Source organism: Mchenga conophoros, linkage group LG15, assembly GCF_057382185.1.
Source record: "Mchenga conophoros isolate Kocher_MC1m ecotype Shallow Benthic linkage group LG15, M_conophoros_male_GT1.1, whole genome shotgun sequence".
NCBI classification, from domain to species: domain Eukaryota; kingdom Metazoa; phylum Chordata; class Actinopteri; order Cichliformes; family Cichlidae; genus Mchenga; species Mchenga conophoros.
Window position 1 is genome coordinate 17,994,012 of NC_140540.1, and position 27,939 is coordinate 18,021,950.

General features: G+C 40.9%; 1 protein-coding gene across 2 annotated transcripts in view; it reads left to right on the forward strand.

The window, feature by feature from the left end:
* Positions 1-13,049: 13,049 nt before the first annotated feature.
* Positions 13,050-27,939, forward strand: part of esr2a (estrogen receptor 2a) — a 43,019-nt gene continuing 28,129 nt past the window's right edge. For both annotated transcript variants that reach the window (XM_085246082.1, XM_085246083.1), the window contains exon 1: positions 13,050-13,233. The gene's annotated coding sequence lies outside the window, so the exon portion shown is untranslated. The remainder of the gene's footprint in view (positions 13,234-27,939) is intronic.

Genomic DNA, 27,939 nt, shown 5'->3' on the forward strand with positions numbered 1-27,939 from the left:
CTCACATAAGGCAGTGTCCGAGTCCGCGTGAGGCGGAATGTAAACAGTGCAGGCAATGACCGCAGTGAATTCCCGAGGGAGATAGAAAGGGCGACACTTAACGATCAAAAGCTCCAGATTGGGCGAGCAAGAGCGTGTGAGTGGGGAGATGTTTGTGCTGTCGCACCATCTGTTGTACACCATCAAACACACTCCACCACCTCTTTTCTTCCCCGACTCCATTGTCCTTACCATGCGGTAAACCGAAAAGAACCCCGTCGGCTGCGCGGCGTGGTCTGGTATTGCTGGGTTCAGCCAAGTCTCGGTGAAGCAGAGGAGGTTGCAGTCCCGAATGTCTCTCTGGAACTTGATTCTGGCTCTGAGGTCATCAAGCTTGTTCTCGATGGATTGAACATTGGCTAGCAGGATACTGGGCATGGGTGCGCGGTGTGCGCGAGCCCGTAGCCTGTTCCTGATGCCGGCTCTTTTACCTCGGGGCCGTCGCTTAGGGTCGCGTCCTTTGTTCTCTCTCAGGATCTCCTTTGGCCAGGTTGGGTCCGGAGTTAAACATGGTGAAATGTTCATGTACTGCAGACCAATAGAAACCAAAGTGTCTCTACTGTAGCGGATTTGTGTGTTTTGCATGATGCCCATGCAAGATTATCGCAGATATAGCAAAAAGTGACGAAAAACTGCAAAAAGTGGAGAAGTTAGGGCAGAGCATCCAGCACGGCAGCCGACCTCACCGGCGCCATTTTGTACTTCTGAGCTAAAGCTTATTTAGAAGGGACTAGAGAAAGTGGAAAACTATTTTCTGGTGAGACAAATTAAATTTTAAATTCTTTTTGGAAAACATTAATGCCACATTATCTGGATGTGAAAAAGAATCAAGCACCTAAGCATGCAGACTGCTTCTACAAACTTTTGTGAAAGATGTCTCACATTCTCGTTTGAAGGCAAATAAGCAGTGTTGGGACCAGAGATGGGCAGTAACGCGTTACTTAAAGTAATCGGATTACAGTAACGCGTTACTTGTAATGCGTTACTGTAATCCGATTACTCGTTACTTGGAAAAAAAGTAAAGTAAGGGATTACTATTGCAAAAACGGTAATTAGATTACCTTTACTTTCCCGTAGGAACGCTGCGTTACTGCGTTACTAAAACCGTGATTTTTTGCGAGAATGTCTCATGTAAGCAAGTGCTATGTTCGTGACAACAGCTGTGCGCAGATCAACAGTGGATCATATATCGAGTACGGGAGAGAGTATGAGCGTGCAGCGTTTAAAGCGTGGAAGTACTGACCTTACTTTAAGTTTGATTCCATAAAACGTGACAAATACATTAGCGTCCATTAGCGTTGTGTGTGGGAAGAAAACTTCTTTTTACAGTGAAAAAAAAAAACCCTAAACTTCCAAGCAAGCTCCGAGTGCGCTACCACGTAATGGGAAATTCACAGAGAAACTGCCGTATCCTTCCACTGACCGCTGCGGCACACCTGCACCAGGGTAAACCTCCGCCTACTCTACTCCTGCTTTACAGGTGAAAATAGAGCAAAAGGACCGCTAGTCTTTGACTTTATTTATTTTCTGCTGTGTTTTACTTGCATCTATTTGAAAGACTGAGTGTAAACACACACAAAAAAAAATTTTATGTGCTGGAATGTGCAGAAAATAGGTTTAAATATTAAACAAATTTCTTCCAGTCAGAGAATGTTGCATATAATTTAATTTTTGCTTGATGCATAAAGTTAAAAGATTAAAACTAATAAAACAAGTTTTAAAAAGGGACTTTTCCATTTGATTACATTTTGTATGATGGATTATGTAGAAAAAGTAGAATTGGGCTGAAAGATCTATCGCTTTATCACCTATTCAGGGTGTAAATCGTGTTTTTAAAAAGTAACTAAGTAACTAAGTAATTAATTACTTTTGAAAATAAGTAATCAGTAAAGTAACGGGATTACTTTTGGGGAAGTAATCAGTAATTAGTTACTGATTACTTTTTTCAGGTAACTTGACCAACACTGGTTGGGACTAACGCGTTATTAAGTAACGCGTTACAGTATCTACGTTATTATTGTGGTAACGAGCACAGTAACTAGTTATTATGCCAAAATCAGGAACGCGTTACTCGTTACTGGGATTTAGATAGGCTCGTTATTCGTTACTTCGTGTGGTGGCTATCGCGGAGCTTCCACAGATTCAATAACATTAGCAAGTGGTGGAAGCCAGCAGGTGGGTGAAGGAAAAGAGAGGCAGGAGGAGGAGAGACCCGAAGCGGCCGCCGGTCCGAGTGTCAGGTGAACTGAACTTCAGGTAAGAAGTTATGACCTGCAGTCTATCTGAGTCAGATATAAACCAAGTTTAGGTGGTGTTTATTTTCGTTATGCTGACTTTTTCGTACTGCGTGCTAGCTAGCATGACGGAGTTTCTATACAGCTGGGTGGGTGCTATGAAGTTAATGAAGTTGAACTTTATTTTGTTCATACGGTTAATTATTAGAGTTGCCAACCGTCCCGTAAAAAACAGAATCGTCTGGTATTCAGAGAAAATATTACGCGTTTCGTATTGAGGTGAAAAGGAACATTTTGTCCCGGACTTCAGCTACAATGAAAAAGACACAAAGCTGGAGTTATTCTGTGTTTACGCTGCACAGCTGCCTCTTCTTCTCTCATTCTCTCCTCTCCTGTTTCTACTTCAATCATGAAAACTGATCAATGATCAGCTGATCGGCTCTCTTGTTTATTTATCGCCCACTTTGCGCCAGAAAGAGGAAACCAGCGGATGTCGCGCTAAACAACAGCAGCACGTTTAAGCTGATGTTAGAATTTATTTAATATTAATTTCTAGTATCAGCTGATGTTTGTTGGAGCCACAGCTGTAAAGCTGCTGGTCATGATGTCGGTTTGGATATGTGGTGAGAGGGAAACATGAAGATGAAACCAGGAGATGTCCTTACTGAATCATCAGAGCTGAACAGGTGATGGAGAAACAGGTTTACCTTTTAGGTCACATGAATGAGTTGAAGGGAAGTTATGAACTGTTTCTGAGAGACAAATAACACCAGGAGCCTTTTTTACGTAGCTGACAGCTGCCAACTGAGTACAATCGAAAGCACCACGACTGCAGTTTTTGTGTTTTTGCGGCGGTCAACGACGGTCCAGGCGTGGGATTTCTCTCATGGAAATGTGCACATTATTTTCTTCCTTTCTATTGGTAGGTGGCACAGTGCACTTGTGGCAAGTGAGCAAGCTAGAAGACTGGCAAACTTGCTGGGTATCCAGTTACGGAAGCAACACATTAACAAGAGAATTCTGAGTAAAACCAAAGTTACTTTCCCTAGTAACTAGTTACTCTGAAAGTAACGAGTAACTTGAAGTAACTGAGTTACTTTTGATAGAAGTAACTAGTAATGTAACTAAGTTACTAATTTAAAGTAACTTACCCAACACTGCATATAAGTGAATAATTTTGACAATATAGTGTATTTCAGCAAGACAATGCTAAACCACATACTGCAGCTACAGTATTACAACTGCATGTGCTGAACTGATCTGCCTCCAGTCCAGGCCTTTCACCAGCTGAAAAACTTATGTTTACAGATTGTTCAAAGAAAAGAGGCTGCTACACACTGGTAAACACAGTGACCCTATCCTAACTTTTTCGAGATGTCACTGATTTCAAAGCAGCACTTTTCCTCCTTTAAATGCACCATTGTAAGTAAAATACCAATTTATGAGATCTGGAAATCATTGCATTCTGTTTTTACATTTCATGCAGCGTCACAATTTAATGAGGGGGATTTTGGGTTTGTATATTCAGTGGCTGGTTCACACAGTTGCTTGGCAAGTGAAAGGTCACTCGATTTCAGCTGGAGACTCAGTTCCCTTTGGGGTTGTGACAGGAAAAGTCCCTGGTGTAAAACTCCCAAAAAACATGCAGAATTCCCTTGTAACAAAGGAGTAACGGAAAGTGGCAGTATAGGGATCGATTATTCATGAATTCACTGAAGGAATGAATTATTGTTGTTCTTTTGGCATTTCAAAGAACAGACCACCAGGCTGTATGTTTTATCATCCAGACTTTCCCTCCTTAGTTTCTGTAATGACTTATGCAGACAGTCCCTTCTTTCAGTCTCCATAATCACCATCATCAATCATCATCAATCTGATGTATTGTGTTGTGCAAATCTTCCTGCAATTAATTCAGCCTCCAGATTACACATTGTAATGCAACAAATATTATTTGGTCATTAAGCACAATAATTCTAATCAAAACAATGTAAAACAATGGTTAAAAAATGTCCTGCTATTTGATTAAGTCAGCTGAATAGACAGCAAACAAGACAGAGAATGTAAATGGAATAAAGCAAAACAGATTTGAAAAAGTGTAGATGTACTTATAAAGATGATTAAAGTTCCCCTGATATATTTGAGGTAAAAAGTGTGATCAGTGTCTCTCAGTGACAAGAACAGTGAGAGAGATCCCGGCTCAAGTTTCAACCAGTAATAACAGACCTTTATTTTAGAAAATTGAGGATATTATAAAATAAATCAACCAATATCCATCTGTGCCTTCTTCAGTGTTGTAAACCCTAAAGGCTATTTTTTGTCATCATTTGGTCATAATCTTTCCTTTTTCTTTTTTGCTGATACCCAGTGTGTGAAGCCAGCTGCCAGAAATGCCCAGCAGTGCACTCAGTGTCACCTCATGTGCCAGGTTGCCACAATAAGAGCAACAACTTCCCACTCTCACTTCTATAAAGCTGCCAGCATGTGATACATGCCCTGTCCCATGGCTTCAGAGGTCAACGTGAACCTCTAACCTTGACAAGACCCTGCCAGCCTGGAGGTCGGGCAGTTTTGATTCCTTGTTTTGGTGTTAAACATCTGGGAATATGTTGATTGACTTTTTTATTTTATGAAGCATTTTATTTATTTATTTTTAAACTCAACATTGAGATGCTGTCAGGCCTTTAATGTTTAGTTTACAGAGAGGTCTTTAATTACATGTAGGGGCATGTGACCCTAGTACATCTTTGGAAGCTGCAGTGTCATGTACAAGCTAGTTTTATAAGTTTATGTAACATCTTAGCCATAAACAGACCCAGGGGCCAGCTGTGAACTAGAGGGCAGATCTTTGGGGTTGTGAGTTTTGAAGGCAGCATAACCCTGTGTGTTCCTCTTACTGATGCATCCATCTCTCCCAGGGCAGAGTGGACTTCTCCTTTCTCTGTGCCAGCTGTTTCCGGACAAAAATGCAATCTTAAAAAACAAAGAAAAAACTGTCCTCCCACCATTATTTTACACATGAACATGCTATTTAAACACAGTCTTAGAACTCACACACAAATATTCATATTATTAATTAAAAGAGAATTTAAAAAAGAATCAGTTTCTCATTTAAAGTAGAAATAACTGCCAGAATCTAATATAGGAATAATACAAATAAGCATGCAAATGTTATATGAACAACTCCTCTTTGACTTTCCCGTTTAAAAGATTTTGATTTTCTCTGTCATCTCATTTAAACAACCCGATGCAAGCAATAGCATAACTAAGCAATAGGCCCAAGGCTGGGCAGCAGCTGTGGTTAAAACAAGTGTTGAATGAATGGTAAATACCAAGTAAACGTCTCTTTTGTTCCACCCAGCCACTCTCACCTCCTACTTCTGCAGATTTTCTGGCTCCGTAAAAACATCACATCATCCAAAGTCCTCGTTACTTGTCGGGAGATAGTAGGACCGATGGTTGAACTACAGTTTGCGTAGTCGACTGCATATTTGTGTAATAAAGACATTCACACAGTTCTGTTAACCTTTAAACTCCAAGTTTAGGCTGAGAAAAAAAGGCATTGTTTTTATTTTTCATATTGTTGCTTCTTTACTGTGCCTATTTGATTAAAAAAAATCTTATTCATGACCGTTTTGCCTCTTTTTAAAAATTCATTTGAAGGTTTGGTCTCAGGGCTATTCTGGATTGTTGGCACACTTGGAAAAATATGTCTCTGTATTGTTTTTAACTTATTCATCCAAGTAAAATTAAATTTGCATATGCTTACTATGTAAATGGTCATATACATAAATATTAGGGTTGTTTTAATTTTTTTGGTCAATGCAAGGCTTGTAAAAGAACTGAGGGACTTTTTTCTGGAATGTAAATGTTTTATGTTTTGCTTTGTATTTTTTTAACTAGCTTTATGCTTTCAAAGTGGATTTTTTCAGCATTTGTTTTTTTCTTAAAAGACACTCCGTTGACTTGGGAACTAATGCTATATTCTGGTATGGCTCATCCATTGTATTCCTTTGCTTTTGCCTTTGATGTTCTCTTAAAAGTGCTTCCTCAGGATTCGAGGATGCTGGTTGTTATATCTTTATGATACAAAGGGTACTTGCTGCAAGTGGTTAAGGACACTTGACCCCTAGACTTCTTGGATCAGTGAAATAGCTCATTCAGATTCATGTTTGTCACTTGGGTTGCACATCTGTGTGTCTCGCTTTCTCTCTCACTCCTTCTCTTTGGATTTGCTTGGACATGTATGACTTTATTTCATGGTTTACTTACACAGAACATGTCCACCAGTGGGCAGATTGCTGATAAACTGCACATACAATATTTGTATTCTTAAATAAAATGTAGTTTTCATATAAATTATGTCTCCACAGTTTGTTCTTAGCCGTGAAAAATTCTTATACTCCGTGTCAGGTTTGGAGTTGGTAGTTCTGTATATGGAGATATCTGTGTTCGATGGACAACTGTTTTGGTACTGGAAGCTTTCTGGTTTACTTTTGCAGTCAGACTGTGCTCCAAGTAGAATTGACCCATGATGTTTGAGCAAACTTTCAGCATGTGTAAACAGCCAAAATGGAAGTCCCGAAAAAACTGCCCACTGCGCCCAGAATCTATTCAGTTTACCAACTAATTGATTTCCAGATGAAATAGTCTCAGACCGTGCAGAAAAAAAGTTAGTCATGTGCCTTTAGTGGTAACTGAGGGTTAAAAGCTCAATTTTGAGGGCAAATTGCTCCTTCAGATCCCAATGAACCAAATTACGTCGTCTTGCACAATTTGCACCTTGTAACCCACGGTGCACTCAGATTTGGTCAGACTGTAAAGACTGTAGTCCATTACCTGGTAATGTCAAATGAGCTTCTGAACCACTGATAGAGTGCACAGCCACAAAATGTAATTACCAAAATTGGATTTTGAGAGGTGCGAAATGGGCGCATCATAATTCTGAATGATTATCCCGGCAGGTGTGGTGGTGGTCGATGACTGAGAAAAGGTTTTATTTTTTTTAACCTTCAGAGAAAATTGCAAGAGTGATAATGCTCTTTTAGAAACACATACTCTGCCCCTCAGATTTTTGGAAGAGCACGTGCAGATGGAGGAACGAAAAAAGTATTTCAGGTACAAGAACTGCATTTTTATAATCGTAGCAGAGCGCCTTTTTGCTTTTCTTACGTCATTTTTTCTGTATTGCCTGATCACTAGAACTGATGAACTTACTGGAACCATACTATGAAGAGTTTTAGGTACCTTTACACGGCTATCCAACCTTTGCTTTATCTCCATACAGGCATTGTAATGTCATGGACACAGTAGCGGTTTTAGATACGGGCGACACGGGCGGTTGCCCGGGGCGGCATCGTGGTGGGGGGCGGCATCACGGGCCTCGGCAAAAAGAAAATGCTCGTACTCATGCTGCCCCGACGTCAGCCAGCGCATACTGGGAATGGTACAGGCACCGATCGGTTTTCTATCGCCCATTTGCTGGGAGTAAGGGCGCCCTCCATTTGCGAGGTGCGCCTGCTGCTTGCGGAACAGGGAGGAGAGGGCGGGGCAGCGGGGGATTCTCTGGCTGGCTGGAGCAGCATCTAATAATCAACTCGCAAAATAAAACAAAATAAAAACAAACCAACAAACACGAAAACACCAGACTAGGGCTGCCACGATTAGTCGACTAGTCACGATTACGTCGACTATCAAAATCGTCGACGACTGATTTAACAGTCAACGCGTCGCTTGAAGCTTTGTAAGATCACAAAAGACGCAGGAATAAGTAGTAGGATTTAAGAGTGTAATAACGGACTGAAACAGAAGATGGCAGCACTGCATATACAAGGATGCCAGCTGCCGTTAAACCCCGAAGTAGCTCTGTCCCAGAATTCATAGCGCAGCCCAGCTCAGTTTCCAACAATGGCGACAGCTAGTTAGTTTTAATATTACTCTTATTATTCTTTCTGGGTCACAAAATAAACGTTTAACATATTTTCAGGCGAGAATGTAGCTGTGTAAACCTCAAATATCTGCTCAGTTTATCAAGACACCACATATTTTCAAAAGCGCTCCGACGTTTTCGGAGACGTCTGTTACCCACTAGCTCGATAGCTAGCCGGGGGCTAGGCTCACTAGAGCCGTGAGAACACCGGACTCCCGGCAAATCGTTTTCAAACCCACCACTGTCTTTCGCTACTCAGGTTAAATATATATAAGTCACTTAGATAACTTACAAATGTTATTGTTTGGCTTTTTTTTTGTATTTTATTTGTTCCTGAGTAAATCGGTTTGGCTGAGATTAAAGTTATAGTTTTTACACAGCTGAATAAACGTCAAGCAGACAGCTGATTATCAGAAGTGTGAGATGCTCGAGAATATACTCCGGTGTCCCGTTATATTTTAGATAGCAAGGAGTTTATTAAACTTTACATCCAATGGATGCATGATCTGATTAGTCGACTAATCGCAAAAATAATCGGTGACTAGTCGACCATCAAAATAATCGTTTGTGGCAGCCCTACACCAGACATTATAATACAGACTTATAATTTGCACCAATGTTTTATCGAAATTCTGTACACGAAAAGTGAGCGCGAGAGCCCTCGGTGCGCCTGCTCGCTGCTAAAGTCAAAGTAAACTTTGTCATCTCCGCTACATACAGTCCAGTATATAGAGAGACGAGACGACGAGGCTCCAGTTACAGCAGTGCAAGTAAACAAACAATATATATAAGAAGAGTAAGAAAATAAATTACACTTTAGGACTCGGGGTAAAGGGATCAATAACAATTTAAAATTTACCGTTTGATGATTTAAGGGGAGGGGGGCCTGCTTCTTCCAAATAGAGCACATTTCATTTATAATGTTGTAAATCCAAGCCCATTATGTATTCATGATTTGAATCCTGGGTTGTGTGAAATCTCAGAAATGCACCCTAGACAAAGTGAATCTGTGAACTAAGGTGTAGGTGTGTTAGATTAAGTTGTGGCGATCCTCGAGTTGGGGGATTTGTGTTCATACTGGAGTGCAAAATTAAAACCAATGGAAGATGGACAAGAAAAGTTCAAAGCCATCAGGTCCTCAGTTTAGAAAAAAGAGAAAAGAAGAGGAAGAGAAACGAGCAAAAGATACAGGTAAGCAGATGTGTCATTGGATAATGGCAGGTCATCCTGAAACAATCAGAATCAGAATACTTTATTAATCCCTAAGGAAATTATGTGGGTTACAGTTGCTCCAAGAAGAAATGGTAAAAAAAAAATAGCAACAGTAACAGACTAAACTCCAAACAATACATTATGTTACAGATTTTAATATTAATTAGTCATTGTCAATTGTTGATTTGTCAGTGAGCCCTGATCTTAACATCTCTGCGTTGGCCCGTCACTGCAAGAAGAGGCAAAAGAAATTGAGACATAAATCCACAGAAGAACTGGCAAGTTCCCTGCGATCCTGGAACAGCCTATTTCCCAAATACCTCGAAAATCTGCACGAAAGTGTACAGAGAGGAACTCGCACTCTTGTGCTGGTAAAACAAAAACTAAGATCTTTTCTGAAAGCCACTTGTGCTTTTGCAGCCATTGCAGGCTACTCTTACATTAACAGAATAAGTGGGATGGTAGATGCAGTAAACTATAGTTGTCTGTTTGTTATTGATATCCTGAGTAACTGGAAGTAAATTGTGGAGTTTGGACAACAAATGATCATTTATAACCTTTACACCAATAGAGCCAACTAATGTACAGTCATCTGAAAAAGAAAACTCTCACCATCCTGTGCCAACTAACTACACCCTTACTACTTTCATATGTAATAGGAGGTTAATTTGTAGCCAGGTGCTGCTAATAAAAAGCTCTCGATTAACTGATCAGCAAGTGCAAACACCTCTATAAAAGCCAAAGTTTGGGCAATTTTTTGGTCTCAACCATTCAGGCCTCAGTTACCATGTTAAATGTTGAAGTTCAGAATAGTTCAACTAGACTGAAGACTGAACAAAAATGGCTTGTTTGGAAGAGTTGCCAGAGAAAGCCTCTTCTTTCTAAAAATAACATGGCGGCATGGCTCATGTTTGCAAAGCTGAATCTGAATATATCACAAGACTTCTGGAGCAATGCCCTTTAGGTAAGTGAGACCAAAGTAGTTATGCTTTGCCATAATTCAAATGCAGCATGTCATTAAAAGCACCTCATGCTAATTGCCACAGACAGTAGTGGAGGGGTGACGATTTGGGCTTGCTTTGTAGCCACCATGAAGTCCTCCACATACCAAATACCTCAAGGTTCCTGATACGAATCAGAAAAGTCATACAGAAAGCAATTACATCAAGTTGTTGCTGCTAATGTTGGTAATAAAAGCTATTAAATCAGCGGGTTAAAAAGACGTTTTCATTGAGTCTGTGCTGTCCTGTGAAAAAAAGTCCTGCAAAACCTATTTATTACAACAATAGCTGTCATTTGAAAACAAATACCAACATTTATTAGGAAAAAGCATTTCTTATACTCCCAGTCGTTATACACAAGATTTGAAAAAAAGCCCAACTACTAAATAATACTTTCTAAAAATATAAAATTGCTCAGGAGGTCAAGAGATATATGAAAAAACAAACAAACCTGAAGGTTAAGAAAAATCCACACAAAGCCAGACAAATATCCTACAACGTGTAATGTTCAGTACACATAAACAAATATTACATTTCTCAATGTAAAATATTATACCTCAGATTTAGTTAATATTCTGTCATTCATTTGACTTCATTTTATGGGAATATTTCTATTGTCTTATCCACTAACGCCAACTAAATCTTTTGCTACTGCATGATTTCTCTTGAAACAATGAATTGTGCACAGCATTGTTTGTTTTCTTTCTTTCACCCCTGGCTGCAGATTCATAAGCAGTTTCCTTTCTGAACTGTCTAATGGTCTAATGAGCTCAGAACTAACTGCACTGAGAGTGCAGGCATCTAACACAGAACTAGCTGAGAAGTGTGTGAGCCCAAATATGCTCTGATGGATAACACATGCACTGACACTAGTCAGTGTTGCAGGGGAACAACACCATAAACAGGCACTTAATGAATGAAGAATTAATGCGTGTCTCCCATTTCTCCTCAGAGCTGACCTAAAGTAGATAACAGCCTCTGGCAGGAATAGTCTCAGTAGATCAGAATGCAGCACAGCTAAAAGACATAAAGACTTTTTTTTCCAGCTGCAACAAATTTAAGCTTTCAGGAACTGAATATAACATGAGAGAAATGTTGGGAATTAACAAGCAATCTGTGAATAATTACATTTAATTAGATCCAGAAAGAATTTAAGGTTGCAATCAGTTACAATATGATCCCAGTATAAATATAAATTTATCTATCTATCTATCTATCTATCTATCTATCTATCTATCTATCTATCTATCTATCTATCTATCTATCTATCTATCTGTGTGTGTATAAAAATAAAAGCATAAAACCCTATACAATATGTTAGCTCTGTGCCTATACTGATAAAAACCCACAAACATATATTTTTTAAGAATCTTAAGATATTTTTTAATTTAGTTTTTGTAGATTTAGTTTTTGGTTTAAGCTCTACTGCATGGTTAAAACTGACTAGATTTAAAACCAGTTACATTCACTTTCACTGGTTGATGGTAAAAACAATAACCACTTAAGGTGTGGTTTATTTTGACGTCTGTGTGTGTTTCCCTGGGCAGTGCCAAGTTTACGCCATAAAATTAAAAACTAAAGGAAATGGGATTTCCTTCATAATAAAAGCATAAAAGTCTTTAAAAATAATATTCTTTATAAAGGTGATCCGGAAAAAATAAAAGTAGCAGCTAATGGCCAGATTGATCAATATACTGTTTTTCTATCATTTTTGCACTCCGTCTATAAAATATGAGACGTGCAAGTATTTTTAAAGTTTTTGCTACTGCTTTATTGTTGAACACTGTTCAAGCAGCACAAAACTGTAAACGTGTCAGTCGTGCAGTGTTAAATACTAGAGTCAATAAAAATGTACATAAATATATAATTCACTGAAGTTAAGAAGGCAAATGTGGGAAAATTAACATTTATTCTTTTTATATGATTGATTCCAAATCTTCAACCTGTATAATTAGTGTGTCTGTATTTATTAGGTTACAAAGAGTCAAATGCGAGACTACCATTCAGCCAGGTGTCTCTTACATTGTCCAGTACAAACGTGTTCTTTGCTTCAGCTTTTATTCAATTGTTACTCGGTCACCCAAATGGCACATTGCTTCAGGGCTGAAAATAAAGTCACTTTCAGTATTTCAGTACTCTTTCTTTTTGTATTGCTCATTCATGGTGGACCTTGAGAACCATTCATATAGCAGTGACACTATTCAAAACCAAATGTTTGGACTCATTATATGCAATGGGAGAATAAAGCAATTAGAGACATACTGCAGTGTAACCGAGTGCACAACAATTCTAACCAAACAAACAGCAAACTTGACATTTCTTTTCATATCAAAAGACATCCAGCAGTTATTAACTACTACTGTGTGAATGTGTGTGTGAATGGGTGGATGACTGGATATGTAAAGCGCTTTGGGGTCCTTAGGGACTAGTAAAAGCACTATATAAATACAGGCCATTTACCATTTTACCATTTACTACAAATATATAATAAGTCATTTTCCACAGTTTGTTTTTCAGTTTTTACTTCATAGTGGTTATCTCTTTTATTTTGAAGGCGCCAGCCGGAACTTCCGCACCTAACTCGCTGTCGCTTGCAGTCATTTCCCTAAACGCTGCTGGTCGTTAGCCTCTGAGCTGAAAGCCGCGGTTCATATCAGCGCAACAGGGCTGTCTGTGAACTCGGAGCTTGGACTTTAAGCGGTTCGTGACAGCCCTATTTAATACTTGACTTTACACTTTTACCCACGCATGACGCCACGAGGGGACTCGGTGGGGTCGGCCTGAAAACTTTCCCCTGCCATTGGTGTTTCTGAAGGAACAGGTAATACTATTTTTCACGCGTTTACATACGTTTTGAAGCAGAGGACGCTCACAGACTCCCCGCTGTCCCTCAGATTTATTGTTGCGGGGTCAAATATCAATGCAACAAGGCCCGCACCTGTAGTAGAAAGCGCATAAAATACAGATAACATAGATAACAGGTGGTCAGAATAAACTCCAGCAAGAAATCACTACATAGGCTTTTAAGGACTTTAGCTGACCAGTGTATTTTAAAAATAACCATTCATAGATCTTAACTGGATGTAATCGATCTTTGAAAAGCTTCTTTAAAAGTTTAAGGTCGTATGGATATGATTTAACTGCAAGGAGGCTATTAATACGCAAACTATCTTACTAGTTCCTTTATCGTTTAAGGTCTGTTAGCCTCCAGTGTATTCTTGGATCATTAGGGCTGTAGGGTCTCTCGTTTCTGTATTTTGCGTGCACTTTTGTGGAGAATCAGTGTTTTCCATTTCAACAAGTCTAATGTGAACACAAGGCCACTTCAAAAAGCACTTATCACTGTGTAAACAAGAGGCTGCTATCGGCCAGCTGTCTGCTCTGCTAGGGTCAAGCTCACAGGAAGAATTTCCTTTCCTTTGTGCATATCATACAAGATATGTAGTTATTTCCAGGGTCGTCTATTTAAACAGTTAGCTCTGGTGCTAATAGGTCAGTTATACTTATCTGGTCCATGGCACAGCAGGTAAGAAGTGAAGCTTAAGATTGTGTGATCTTATTTTTACAGATGATTTGGTGTCATTTTTCTTCCCTTAAGCTTTTTTAAAATTCATTTATTTTAGCTTTGGTCTGGCAAATATAACAAGCTTTTATCCCTCTTTTAATTTTGACAGCTGAATAGCTTTACTTTGACTCCAGCCTGGGTGAGGAAAATGAGGAAATTTTACTTCAGCACACAATTTCAGATAATATGATAATAAGTGCAGTCATTAGTTGTGGCCCTGACTTGTCTCAAGATGTAGACTATTAAATATTAGCAATTAAATTAATATGAGGCCAGTGTGCACTGACTCGACCTAGAGAGAAGTGGTGTTTTATTATCGACTTTTTGAGTTACAGAAGTTGTTCAGGGGAGGTGATCAGAGCTCTCCTCTCACACTTTGTGAGACTTTTCTTTGAAGAAACAACACTTATTTGCAATGATGATCACTTCTACGGCAGGGATTAACATGCCAGATTTATATAAGTAGAGATCTGTGTCCTTCGATTCTAATTGTTGTTATTCTGTTTCTGTCATGATTGATTGTGCATCCTGTATCACCTGTAGCCATGATTTAAATGTCTCTGAGGTACTCCATGTTCCTTGTGTCTGAATAGAGCTATACAAACAAATGTGACTGTTTTTGCTGTTTAGCATGAGGGAAGCGTTAGTTAAAATTAAGGATGCATCAGTTGTGAATTCCTGGGTGGAATACTGATGTTTAAAACAGCAATTTGATAGATAACTGAAGCAGAACAATACCTTTTTTTCCTGTCTATTTTTCCCTTGAATATTAACGTTTTGTGCCAGGAAAACAAATCAGCATAAACAGAGAAGTACTGACCACTAACACAGGTAGATGACGTCTTATTTGTGGAAATGCTTATTTCAGTCAGTAATGCTATTATCTGCTCATACAATTGTCTTAATGCCTAATAATTAGAGAACAGATTAGTATTTCCTATTTCCATTTCATTACGGACCCTAAAATGCCAATAGGAAATAACAATACAGCTAATACCGACTATTACAGTGCAGTTCCTTCAAATTAGTTGAAGGAAATAACTACAGCCACTCAGGAAATGTATCACTTATTACTTCTATTGGAACAGATCTTCAGGTATATTTCTACTTTTTTGTTGTTGATCTATCTGGAATTGTCAGGCAGGTGAAGTTAGTACTGCTTTTGTCTTGGCTTACACTAAATTCAGAAGTCTCCCTTTGTATCTATTAAATCCATCTTGAATAATTGCTGATTATGTTGTACAAATAAGCCTGGAAGATTCAAATGTATTGCATTCTGGATCAATTTAAAGTGTACAGGGAGACTAAGTAATTGAGTTAATTAATGTTTAACTGAGCAAGTGGTGCAAAGAAGCCTCAAATTATGCATTCTAATTGTTGCCGACTGAAGTGTTTAATTTTCTTCTGAAAGGTATTTTCATATCGTCTGAGACAGAACACTTCCCTGGTGCATTTCAGTGAAATATTTTGCACGTTCTCTGGCACTATCCTACACCAACATCCCCACGTATTTGCCGTGTGCAGTAAGGCAGGACTGTTTTTGCAAAGGCCATTTTTTCCTGATTTTTTTAGGGAGGCTGTAAGGTTTTAGGATAAGGGAACGACACGGCCTTGAGATTTTGTTTATTCTGACAAATAATTGGGAACAGATAGTGTTGTTGCTAGTTTAGATTGATTTGACTTTTTTAACGCACGTGTATTTCTATGAGGATTTATAACTATGTAATCTTGAGTCATGTGGGGAAAAAGTACACCTTCTGTGTGTAACTGTAACGTTTTATGTGCAAGAATATAATAAAAATTAAAGCTGCAAGCAGCGTTATGAGGGCCCTCGCACCCCCGGCACGTCGAGCCACTGCCAACACCTCAAACCGGCACGTCCGATGTGATGTCACATTGATGGATTTCATGCTTTTAATCACCAGCTAACATTTCATCTTATTCAACCAGGATTATAGTCATGCCACTAGGTGGCGCTCTAACCATTATTGACAAATAGCATAACAAACATTTCCAAGCTCGAGTCTCATCACACCTGCGACCTTTGGGAGAGATTGGACATTGTGTTTTTTAGTGACAGCAGATTACTGCTTTTTGCGAGTGATTGAAACTCTACGTGCCGCCATGACCACCCCGTTTCCCTGAATGGAAAAAGCTTCGCAATTTAACATCACAAAGGTCTTTAGATTCTACACACTGAAGAATGCTTCAATATGATGAAATCCCTTGGAGGAGTTCGTCAAAGTATGAGGCCTGAAAAGGGGGGAAAATGTCATCAAAATTACACATTAATTTTAAAATGGCTGACTTCCTGTTGGATTTGGGATATTGCTCCAAGAGACTTTTTTGTACATCTTGATATCTTACACAAGCTTACCAAGTGTCAGACTCATAGATGAAACACAGAGCAGGGGCTGATGTTTTGAAATATTGTAGGGGGCGCTGTGGAGCCATTTTGCGCTATTCAAGGAAAATGGTTACATAACAACAATGCCTTCATCCATTTGGAGGTGTGTGCCAAATTTCAAGCCTCTATAAACTTTCCAAGCCCCTCAAAAGCCACTTCATCTTTCATGATGAACCGCGTTGCCACCAGGGTGCGCCGTTCAGTTTAAAGTCACAATTTTTGCACTGAAGCATCACGAGGGACTGATGGTGATATTCACCGCTTTTGAGGTGGCCACGATGAACCTGTGAAAATCAGTACAACAAAGTTAAAGCCATGACATTTCCTGTTGCCACTAGGTGGCGCTGTCCGTATTTCCGACAATGGGCACATCAATCTGTTCAGGGCGGGTCTGACATCATGCCTGTAAAGTCTGGTACTGATCAGACTGGATTTCATTGAGTTATACTAATTTGTTTCTTCATGGCGTGACATCAAAGTTCGCCATGCTGCTGGGGTCACACCCTTTCGCGAAAACTCACAGTTTTCACTGTAACCCAAGACCAACTCCTTAAGGCTTTCCTGGAGAAATTTGAGGCTGCAGATGTCACCCATCACTATACTGTACCCCAAAGTGTAAAACATGACATTTCCTGTTCCCACTAGGTGGCGCTGTCCCTGGTGTCAAATATGGCAGTTGAAATATGTTCAGGGGTGGAGCCTTATCATATGTGTTCACTTTGGTCAAGGTCAGAAAATGTATGACAAAATGAGAGGCAATAAGATTTTGATGGCGAGTCATCGAAATTCGCCATGGCGCCACGGCCTCATAGTATTGTGAAAACTCAAAAGCTCCGCAATTTAACATGGCACAAGGGTGTAGTTGACACTGTCCAAATTTGAAGGTTATGAAATGAAACCCCAAGGAGGAGTTCGCAAAAGTTCGAGGCATGGAAATGGCAAAATTAGAGCCAAAATGTCACCTTCTCTTCCAAATGGCGGACTTCCTGTTGGGTTTGCGTCAATGGGCCCACTGACTTTTTTGTTCGTCTTGGCATGATACACATGTGTGCCAAATTTCATACATGTAGCTCAAACGATGTGGTCGTAGGGCTGCATTTAACAAGGCATAGGTGGCGCTGTAGAGCCATTTCCCAGTGCTCATATGTAAAACCATTAAAATACAAAATTTTTCACCAGACCTGGCATGTGTGCAAAATTTCATGAGTTTTTGAGCATGTTTAGGCCCTCAAAAAGGCCCTTGTTTGGGGTGAATAATAATAATAATAATAATAATAATTAAAGCTGCAAGCAGCGTTATGAGGGCCCTCGCACCCCATCGCGTCGAGCCACGCCCAACACCTACAACCAGCACCTCCGATCTGATGTCACATTGATGGAATTCATGCATTTAACCACCAGCTAACATTTCATCTCATTCAATCATCATTATAGTCGTCCCACTAGGTGGCGCTCTAACCATTACTGACAAATGGCATAACAAACACTTCCAAGCTCGAGTCTCATCACACCTGAGACGTTTGGGAGAGATTGGACATTGTGTTTTTGAGTGACAGCAGATTACTGCTTTTTGGCGAGTGATTCAAACTCTAAGTGCCGCCATAACCACCCCGTTTCCCTGAACGTAAAAAGCTTCGCAATTTAACATCACAAAGGTCTTTAGATTCCACACACTGGAGAATGGTTCAATATGATGAAATCCCTTGGAGGAGTTCGTCAAAGTATGAAGCCTGAAAAGAGGAGAAAATGTCGCCAAAATTGCACATTAATTTTAAAATGGCTGACTTCCTGTTGGATTTGGGATATTGCTCCAAGAGACTTTTTTGTACATCTTGATATTTTCCATAAGCTTACCAGGTTTCAGACTCATAGATGAAACACAGAGCTGGGGCTGATGTTTTGAAATTTTGTAGGGGGCGCTGTGGAGCAATTTCGCGCTATTCAATGAAAATGATCACATAACAACAAAGCCTACATCCATTTGGAGGTGTGTGCCAAATTTAAAGCCTCTATAAACTTGCCAAGACCCTCAAAAGCCACTGCATCTTTCATGTTGAACAGCGTTGCCACCAGGGTGCGCCGTTCAGTTTAAAGTCACAATTTTTGCACTGAAGCATCACGAGGGACTGATGGTGATATTCACCGCTTTTGAGGTGGCCAAGATGAACCTGTGAAAATCAGTACAACAAAATTAAAGCCATGACATTTCCTGTTGCCACTAGGTGGCGCTGTCCGTATTTCCGACAATGGGCACATCAATCTGTTCAGGGCGGGTCTGACATCATGCCTGTAAAGTCTGGTACTGATCAGACTGGATTTCATTGAGTTATACTAATTTGTTTCTTCATGGCGTGACATCAAAGTTCGCCATGCTGCTGGGGTCACACCCTTTTGCGAAAAGTCACAGTTTTCACTGTAACCCAAGACCAACTCCTTAAGGCTTTCCTGGAGAAATTTGAGGCTGCAGATGTCACCCATCACTATACTGTACCCCAAAGTGTAAAACATGACATTTCCTGTTCCCACTAGGTGGCGCTGTACCTGGTGTCAAATATGGCAGTTGAAATATGTTCAGGGGTGGAGCCTTATCATATGTGTTCACTTTGGTCAAGGTCAGAAAATGTATGACAAAATGAGAGGCAATAAGATTTTCATGGCGAGTCATCGAAATTCGCCATGGCGCCACGGCCTCATAGTATTGTGAAAACTCAAAAGCTCCGCAATTTAACATGGCACAAGGGTGTAGTTGACACTGACCAAATATGAAGGTTATGAAACGAAACCCCAAGGAGGAGTTCGCAAAAGTTCGAGGCATGGAAATGGCAAAATTAGAGCCAAAATGTCACCTTCTCTTCCAAATGGCGGACTTCCTGTTGGGTTTGCGTCAATGGGCCCACAGACTTTTTTGTTCGTCTTGGCATGATACACATGTGTGCCAAATTTCATACATGTAGCTCAAACGATGTGGTCGTAGGGCTGCATTTAACAAGGCATAGGTGGCGCTCTAGAGCCATTTCCCAGTGCTCATATGTAAAACCATTAAAATACAAAATTTTTCACCAGACCTGGCATGTGTGCAAAATTTCATGAGTTTTTGAGCATGTTTAGGCCCTCAAAAAGGCCCTTGTTTCGCCTGAATAATAATAATAATAATAATAATAATAATAATAATAATAATAATAAGAAACGGAGCAGATACAATAGGGCCTTCGCACTCTCGGTGCTCGGGCCCTAATAATTAAAGCTGCAAGCAGCGTTATGAGGGCCCTCGCACCCCCGGCACGTCGAGCCACTGCCAACACCTCAAACCGGCACGTCCGATGTGATGTCACATTGATGGATTTCATGCTTTTAATCACCAGCTAACATTTCATCTTATTCAACCAGGATTATAGTCATGCCACTAGGTGGCGCTCTAACCATTATTGACAAATAGCATAACAAACATTTCCAAGCTCGAGTCTCATCACACCTGCGACCTTTGGGAGAAATTGGACATTGTGTTTTTTAGTGACAGCAGATTACTGCTTTTTGCGAGTGATTGAAACTCTACGTGCCGCCATGACCACCCCGTTTCCCTGAACGGAAAAAGCTTCGCAATTTAACATCAGAAAGGTCTTTAGATTCTACACACTGAAGAATGCTTCAATATGATGAAATCCCTTGGAGGACTTCGTCAAAGTATGAAGCCTGAAAAGAGGGGAAAATGTCATCAAAATTACACATTAATTTTAAAATGGCTGACTTCCTGTTGGATTTGGGATATTGCTCCAAGAGACTTTTTTGTACATCTTGATATCTTACACAAGCTTACCAAGTGTCAGACTCATAGATGAAACACAGAGCAGGGGCTGATGTTTTGAAATATTGTAGGGGGCGCTGTGGAGCCATTTTGCGCTATTCAAGGAAAATGGTTACATAACAACAAAGCCTACATCCATTTGGAGGTGTGTGCCAAATTTCAAGCCTCTATAAACTTTCCAAGCCCCTCAAAAGCCACTTCATCTTTCATGATGAACTGCGTTGCCACCAGGGTGCGCCGTTCAGTTTAAAGTCACAATTTTTGCACTGAAGCATCACGAGGGACTGATGGTGATATTCACCGCTTTTGAGGTGGCCACGATCAACCTGTGAAAATCAGTACAACAAAGTTAAAGCCATGACATTTCCTGTTGCCACTAGGTGGCGCTGTCCGTATTTCCGACAATGGGCATATCAATTTGTTCAGGGCGGGTCTGACATCATGCCTGTAAAGTCTGGTACTGATCAGACTGGATTTCATTGAGTTATACTAATTTGTTTCTTCATGGCGTGACATCAAAGTTCGCCATGCTGCTGGGGTCACACCCTTTCGTGAAAAGTCACAGTTTTCACTGTAACCCAAGACCAACTCCTTAAGGCTTTCCTGGAGAAATTTGAGGCTGCAGATGTCACCCATCACAATACTGTACCCCAAAGTGTAAAACATTTCCTGTTCCCACTAGGTGGCGCTGTCCCTGGTGTCAAATATGGCAGTTGAAATATGTTCAGGGGTGGAGCCTTATCATATGTGTTCACTTTGGTCAAGGTCAGAAAATGTATGACAAAATGAGAGGCAATAAGATTTTCATGGCGAGTCATCGAAATTCGCCATGGCGCCACGGCCTCACCGTATTGTGAAAACTCAAAAGCTCCGCAATTTAACATGGCACAAGGGTGTAGTTGACACTGACCAAATATGAAGGTTATGAAATCAAAACCCAAGGAGGAGTTCGCAAAAGTTCGAGGCATGGAAATGGCAAAATTAGAGCCAAAATGTCACCTTCTCTTCCAAATGGCGGACTTCCTGTTGGGTTTGCGTCAATGGGCCCACAGACTTTTTTGTTCGTCTTGGCATGATACACATGTGTGCCAAATTTCATACATGTAGCTCAAACCATGTGGTCGTAGGGCTGCATTTAACAAGGCATAGGTGGCGCTCTAGAGCCATTTCCCAGTGCTCATATGTAAAACCATTAAAATACAAAATTTTTCACCAGACCTGGCATGTCTGCAAAATTTCATGAGTTTTTGAGCATGTTTAGGCCCTCAAAAAGGCCCTTGTTTCGCCTGAATAATAATAATAATAATAATAATAATAATAATAATAATAATAATAATAAGAAACGGAGCAGATACAATAGGGCCTTCGCACTCTCGGTGCTCGGGCCCTAATAATTAAAGCTGCAAGCAGCGTTATGAGGGCCCTCGCACCCCCGGCGCGTCGAGCCACGCCCAACACCTAAAACCAGCACGTCCGATCGATATCACATTGATGGAATTCATGCATTTAACCACCAGCTAACATTTCAACTCATTCATTCATGATTAGCTAGTCGTTCCACTAGGTGGCACTCTAACCATTATGTACAAATGGCATAACAAACATTTCCGAACTCGAGTCTCATTATGCCTGCGACCTTTGGGTGAGATTGGACATTGTGTTTTTGAGTGACAGCAGATTACTTCTTTTTGGCGAGTGATTGAAACTCCACATGCCGCCATGACCACCCCGTTTCCCTGAACGTAAAAAGCTTCGCAATTTAACAACACAAAGGTCTTTGGATTCCACACACTGAAGAATAGTGCAATCTGATGAAATCCCTTGGAGGAGTTCGTCAAAGAACGATGCCTGAAAAGAGGGGAAAATGTTGCCAAAATTGCACATTAATTTTAAAATGGCTGACTTCCTGTTGGATTTGGGATATTGCTCCAAGAGACTTTTTTGTACATCTTGATATCTCCTATAAGCTTACCAGGTTTCAGACTCATACATAAAACACAGAGCAGGGGCTGTGATTTTGAAATTTTGTAGGGGGCGCTGTGGAGCCATTTTGGGATATTCAATGAAAATGATCACATAACAACAAAGCCTTAACCACATTGGAGGTGTGCGCCAAATTTCAAGACTTTTTAAACTTTCCAAGCCCCTCAAAAGCCACTTCATCTTTCATGGTGAACAGCGTTGCCACCAGGGTGCTGCGTTCAGTTTAAAGTCACAATTTTTGCACTGAAGCATCACAAGGGACTGATGGTGATATTCACCGCTTTTGAGGTGGCCACGATGAACCTGTGAAAATCAGTACAACAAAATTAAAGCCATGACATTTCCTGTTGCCACTAGGTGGCGCTGTCCGTATTTCCGACAATGGGCACGTCAATCTGTTCAGGGCGGGTCTGACATCATGCCTGTAAAGTCTGGTACTGATCAGACTGGATTTCATTGAGTTATACTAATTTGTTTCTTCATGGCGTGACATCAAAGTTCGCCATGCTGCTGGGGTCACACCCTTTGGCGAAAACTCACAGTTTTCACTGTAACCCAAGACCAACTCCTTAAGGCTTTCCTGGAGAAATTTGAGGCTGCAGATGTCACCCATCACTATACTGTACCCCAAAGTGTAAAACATGACATTTCCTGTTCCCACTAGGTGGCGCTGTCCTTGATGTCAAATATGGCAGTTGAAATATGTTCAGGGGTGGAGCCTTATCATATGTGTGCTGTTTGGTCCAGATCGGAACATGTATGACAGAATGAGAGGCAATAAGATTTTCATGGCGAGTCATCGAAATTCGCCATGGCGCCACAGCCTCATAGTATTGTGAAAACTCAAAAGCTCCGCAATTTAACATGGCACAAGGGTGTAGTTGACACTGTCCAAATTTGAAGGTTATGAAATGAAACCCCAAGGAGGAGTTCGCAAAAGTTCGAGGCATGGAAATGGCAAAATTAGAGCCAAAATGTCACCTTCTCTTCCAAATGGCGGACTTCCTGTTGGGTTTGCGTCAATGGGCCCACAGACTTTTTTGTTCGTCTTGGCATGATACACATGTGTGCCAAATTTCATACATGTAGCTCAAACCATGTGGTCGTAGGGCTGCATTTAACAAGGCATAGGTGGCGCTCTAGAGCCATTTCCCAGTGCTCATATGTAAAACCATTAAAATACAAAATTTTTCACCAAACCTGGCATGTGTGCAAAATTTCATGAGTTTTTGAGCATGTTTAGGCCCTCAAAAAGGCCCTTGTTTGGGGTGAATAATAATAATAATAATAATAATTAAAGCTGCAAGCAGCGTTATGAGGGCCCTCGCACCCCCGGCGCGTCGAGCCACTGCCAACACCTAAAACCAGCACGTCCGATGTGATGTCACATTGATGGAATTCATGCATTTAACCACCAGCTAACATTTCAACTCATTCATTTATGATTAGTTAGTCGTTCCACTAGGTGGCGCTCTAACCATTATGTACAAATGGCATAACAAACACTTCCAAGCTCGAGTCTCATCACACCTGAGACGTTTGGGAGAGATTGGACATTGTGTTTTTGAGTGACAGCAGATTACTGCTTTTTGGCGAGTGATTGAAACTCTAAGTGCCGCCATAACCACCCCGTTTCCCTGGACGTAAAAAGCTTCGCAATTTAACATCACAAAGGTCTTTAGATTCCACAAACTGCAGATCGGTCCAATCTGATGAAATCCCTTGGAGGAGTTCGTCAAAGTACGGTGCCTGAAAAGATGGGAAAATGTCGCCAAAATTACACATTAACTTTAAAATGGCTGACTTCCTGTTGGATTTGGGATATTGCTCCAAGAGACTTTTTTGTACATCTTAATATCTTCCATGAGCTTACCAAGTTTCAGACTCATAGATAAAACACAGAGTAGGGGCTGATATTTTGAATCTTTGTAGGGGGCGCTGTGGAGCAATTTCGCGCTATTCAATGAAAATGATCACATGACAACAAAGCCTTCATACATTTGGGGGTGTGTGCCAAATTTAAAGCCTCTATAAACTTTCCAAGCCCCTCAAAAGCCACTTCATCTTTCATGTTGAACCGCGTTGCCACCAGGGTGCGCCGTTCAGTGTAAAGTCACAATTTTTGCACTGAAGCATCACGAGGGACTGATGGTGATATTCACCGCTTTTGAGGTGGCCACGATGAACCTGTGAAAATCAGTACAACAAAATTAAAGCCATGACATTTCCTGTGGCCACTAGGTGGCGCTGTCCGTATTTCCGACAATGGGCACGTCAATCTGTTCAGGGCGGGTCTGACATCATGCCTGTAAAGTCTGGTACTGATCAGACTGGATTTCATTGAGTTATACTAATTTGTTTCTTCATGGCGTGACATCAAAGTTCGCCATGCTGCTGGGGTCACACCCTTTTGCGAAAAGTCACAGTTTTCACGGTAACCCAAGACCAACTCCTTAAGGCTTTCCTGGAGAAATTTGAGGCTGCAGGTGTCACCCATCACTATACTGTACCCCAAAGTGTAAAACATGACATTTCCTGTTCCCACTAGGTGGCGCTGTCCCTGGTGTCAAATATGGCAGTTGAAATATGTTCAGGGGTGGAGCCTTATCATATGTGTTCACTTTGGTCAAGGTCAGAAAATGTATGACAAAATGAGAGGCAATAAGATTTTCATGGCGAGTCATCGAAATTCGCCATGGCGCCACGGCCTCATAGTATTGTGAAAACTCAAAAGCTCCGCAATTTAACATGGCACAAGGGTGTAGTTGACACTGTCCAAATTTGAAGGTTATGAAATGAAACCCCAAGGAGGAGTTCGCAAAAGTTCGAGGCATGGAAATGGCAAAATTAGAGCCAAAATGTCACCTTCTCTTCCAAATGGCGGACTTCCTGTTGGGTTTGCGTCAATGGGCCCACAGACTTTTTTGTTCGTCTTGGCATGATACACATGTGTGCCAAATTTCATACATGTAGCTCAAACGATGTGGTCGTAGGGCTGCATTTAACAAGGCATAGGTGGCGCTCTAGAGCCATTTCCCAGTGCTCATATGTAAAACCATTAAAATACAAAATTTTTCACCAGACCTGGCATGTGTGCAAAATTTCATGAGTTTTTGAGCATGTTTAGGCCCTCAAAAAGGCCCTTGTTTCGCCTGAATAATAATAATAATAATAATAATAATAATAAGAAACGGAGCAGATACAATAGGGCCTTCGCACTCTCGGTGCTCGGGCCCTAATTAAAGCTGCAAGCAGCGTTATGAGGGCCCTCGCACCCTGGCGTGTCGAGCCACGCCCAACACCTAAAACCAGCACGTCCAATGTGATGTCACATTGATGGAATTCATGCATTTAACCAACAGCTAACATTTCATCTCATTGAACCATGATTATAGTCGTCCCACTAGGTGGCGCTCTAACTATTACTGACAAATGGCATAACAAACATTTCCGAGCTCAAGTCTCATCACACCTGCGACGTTTGGGAGAGATTGGATATTGTGTTTTTGAGTGACAGCAGATTACTGCTTTTTGGCGAGTGATTCAAACTCTAAGTGCCGCCATAACCACCCCGTTTCCCTGGACGTAAAAAGCTTCGCAATTTAACATCACAAAGGTCTTTAGATTCCACAAACTTCAGATCGGTCCAATCTGATGAAATCCCTTGGAGGAGTTCGTCAAAGTATGAAGCCTGAAAAGAGGGGAAAATGTCGCCAAAATTACACATGAATTTTAAAATGGCTGACTTCCTGTTGGATTTGGGATATTGCTCCAGGAGACTTTTTTGTACATCTTAATATCTTCCATGAGCTTACCAACTTTCAGACTCATAGATAAAACACAGAGCAGGGGCTGATATTTTGAAACTTTGTAGGGGGCGCTGTGGAGCAATTTCGCGCTATTCAATGAAAATGATCACATGACAACAAAGCCTTCATCCATTTGGGGGTGTGTGCCAAATTTCAAGCCTCTATAAACTTTCCAAGCCCCTCAAAAGCCACTTCATCTTTCATGGTGAACCGCGTTGCCACCAGGGTGCGCCGTTCAGTGTAAAGTCACAATTTTTGCACTGAAGCATCACGAGGGACTGATGGTGATATTCACCGCTTTTGAGGTGGCCACGATGAACCTGTGAAAATCAGTACAACAAAATTAAAGCCATGACATTTCCTGTGGCCACTAGGTGGCGCTGTCCGTATTTCCGACAATGGGCACGTCAATCTGTTCAGGGCGGGTCTGACATCATGCCTGTAAAGTCTGGTACTGATCAGACTGGATTTCATTGAGTTATACTAATTTGTTTCTTCATGGCGTGACATCAAAGTTCGCCATGCTGCTGGGGTCACACCCTTTTGCGAAAAGTCACAGTTTTCACTGTAACCCAAGACCAACTCCTTAAGGCTTTCCTGGAGAAATTTGAGGCTGCAGGTGTCACCCATCACTATACTGTACCCCAAAGTGTAAAACATGACATTTCCTGTTCCCACTAGGTGGCGCTGGCCCTTATGTCAAATATGGCAGTTGAAATATGTTCAGGGGTGGAGCCTTATCATATGTGTTCACTTTGGTCAAGGTCAGAAAATGTATGACAAAATGAGAGGCAATAAGATTTTCATGGCGAGTCATCGAAATTCGCCATGGCGCCACGGCCTCATAGTATTGTGAAAACTCAAAAGCTCCGCAATTTAACATGGCCCAGGTGTGTAGTTGACACTGACCAAAGATGAAGCTTATACAACCAAATCCCAAGGAGGAGTTCGTTAAAGTTCGAGGCATGGAAATGGCAAAATTAGAGCCAAAATGTCACCTTCTCTTCCAAATGGCGGACTTCCTGTTGGGTTTGCGTCAATGGGCCCACTGACTTTTTTGTTCGTCTTGGCATGATACACATGTGTGCCAAATTTCATACATGTAGCTCAAACGATGTGGTCGTAGGGCTGCATTTAACAAGGCATAGGTGGCGCTGTAGAGCCATTTCCCAGTGCTCATATGTAAAACCATTAAAATACAAAATTTTTCACCAAACCTGGCATGTGTGCAAAATTTCATGAGTTTTTGAGCATGTTTAGGCCCTCAAAAAGGCCCTTGTTTGGGGTGAATAATAATAATAATAATTAAAGCTGCAAGCAGCGTTATGAGGGCCCTCGCACCCCCGGCGTGTCGAGCCATGCCCAACACCTGAAACCAGCACGTCCGATCTGATGTCACATTGATGGAATTCATGCATTTAACCACCAGCTAACATTTCAACTCATTCATTCATGATTAGTTAGTCGTTCCACTAGGTGGCGCTCTAACCATTATGTACAAATGGCATAACAAACATTTCCGAGCTCGAGTCTCATCACGCCTATGAGCTTTGGGAGAGATTGGACATTGTGTTTTTGAGTGACAGCAGATTACTGCTTTTTGGCGAGTGATTCAAACTCTAAGTGCCGCCATAACCACCCCGTTTCACTGAACGTAAAAAGCTTCGCAATTTAACATCACAAAGGTCTTTAGATTCCACACACTGGAGATTGGTTCAATATGATGAAATCCCTTGGAGGAGTTCGTCAAAGAACGGTGCCTGGAAAGAGGGGAAAATGTTGCCAAAATTACACATTAATTTTAAAATGGCTGACTTCCTGTTGGATTTGGGATATTGCACCAAGAGACTTTTTTGTACATCTTGATATCTCCTATAAGCTTACCAGGTTTCAGAATCATACATAGAACACAGAGCAGGGGCTGTGGTTTTGAAATTTTGTAGGGGGCGCTGTGGAGCAAT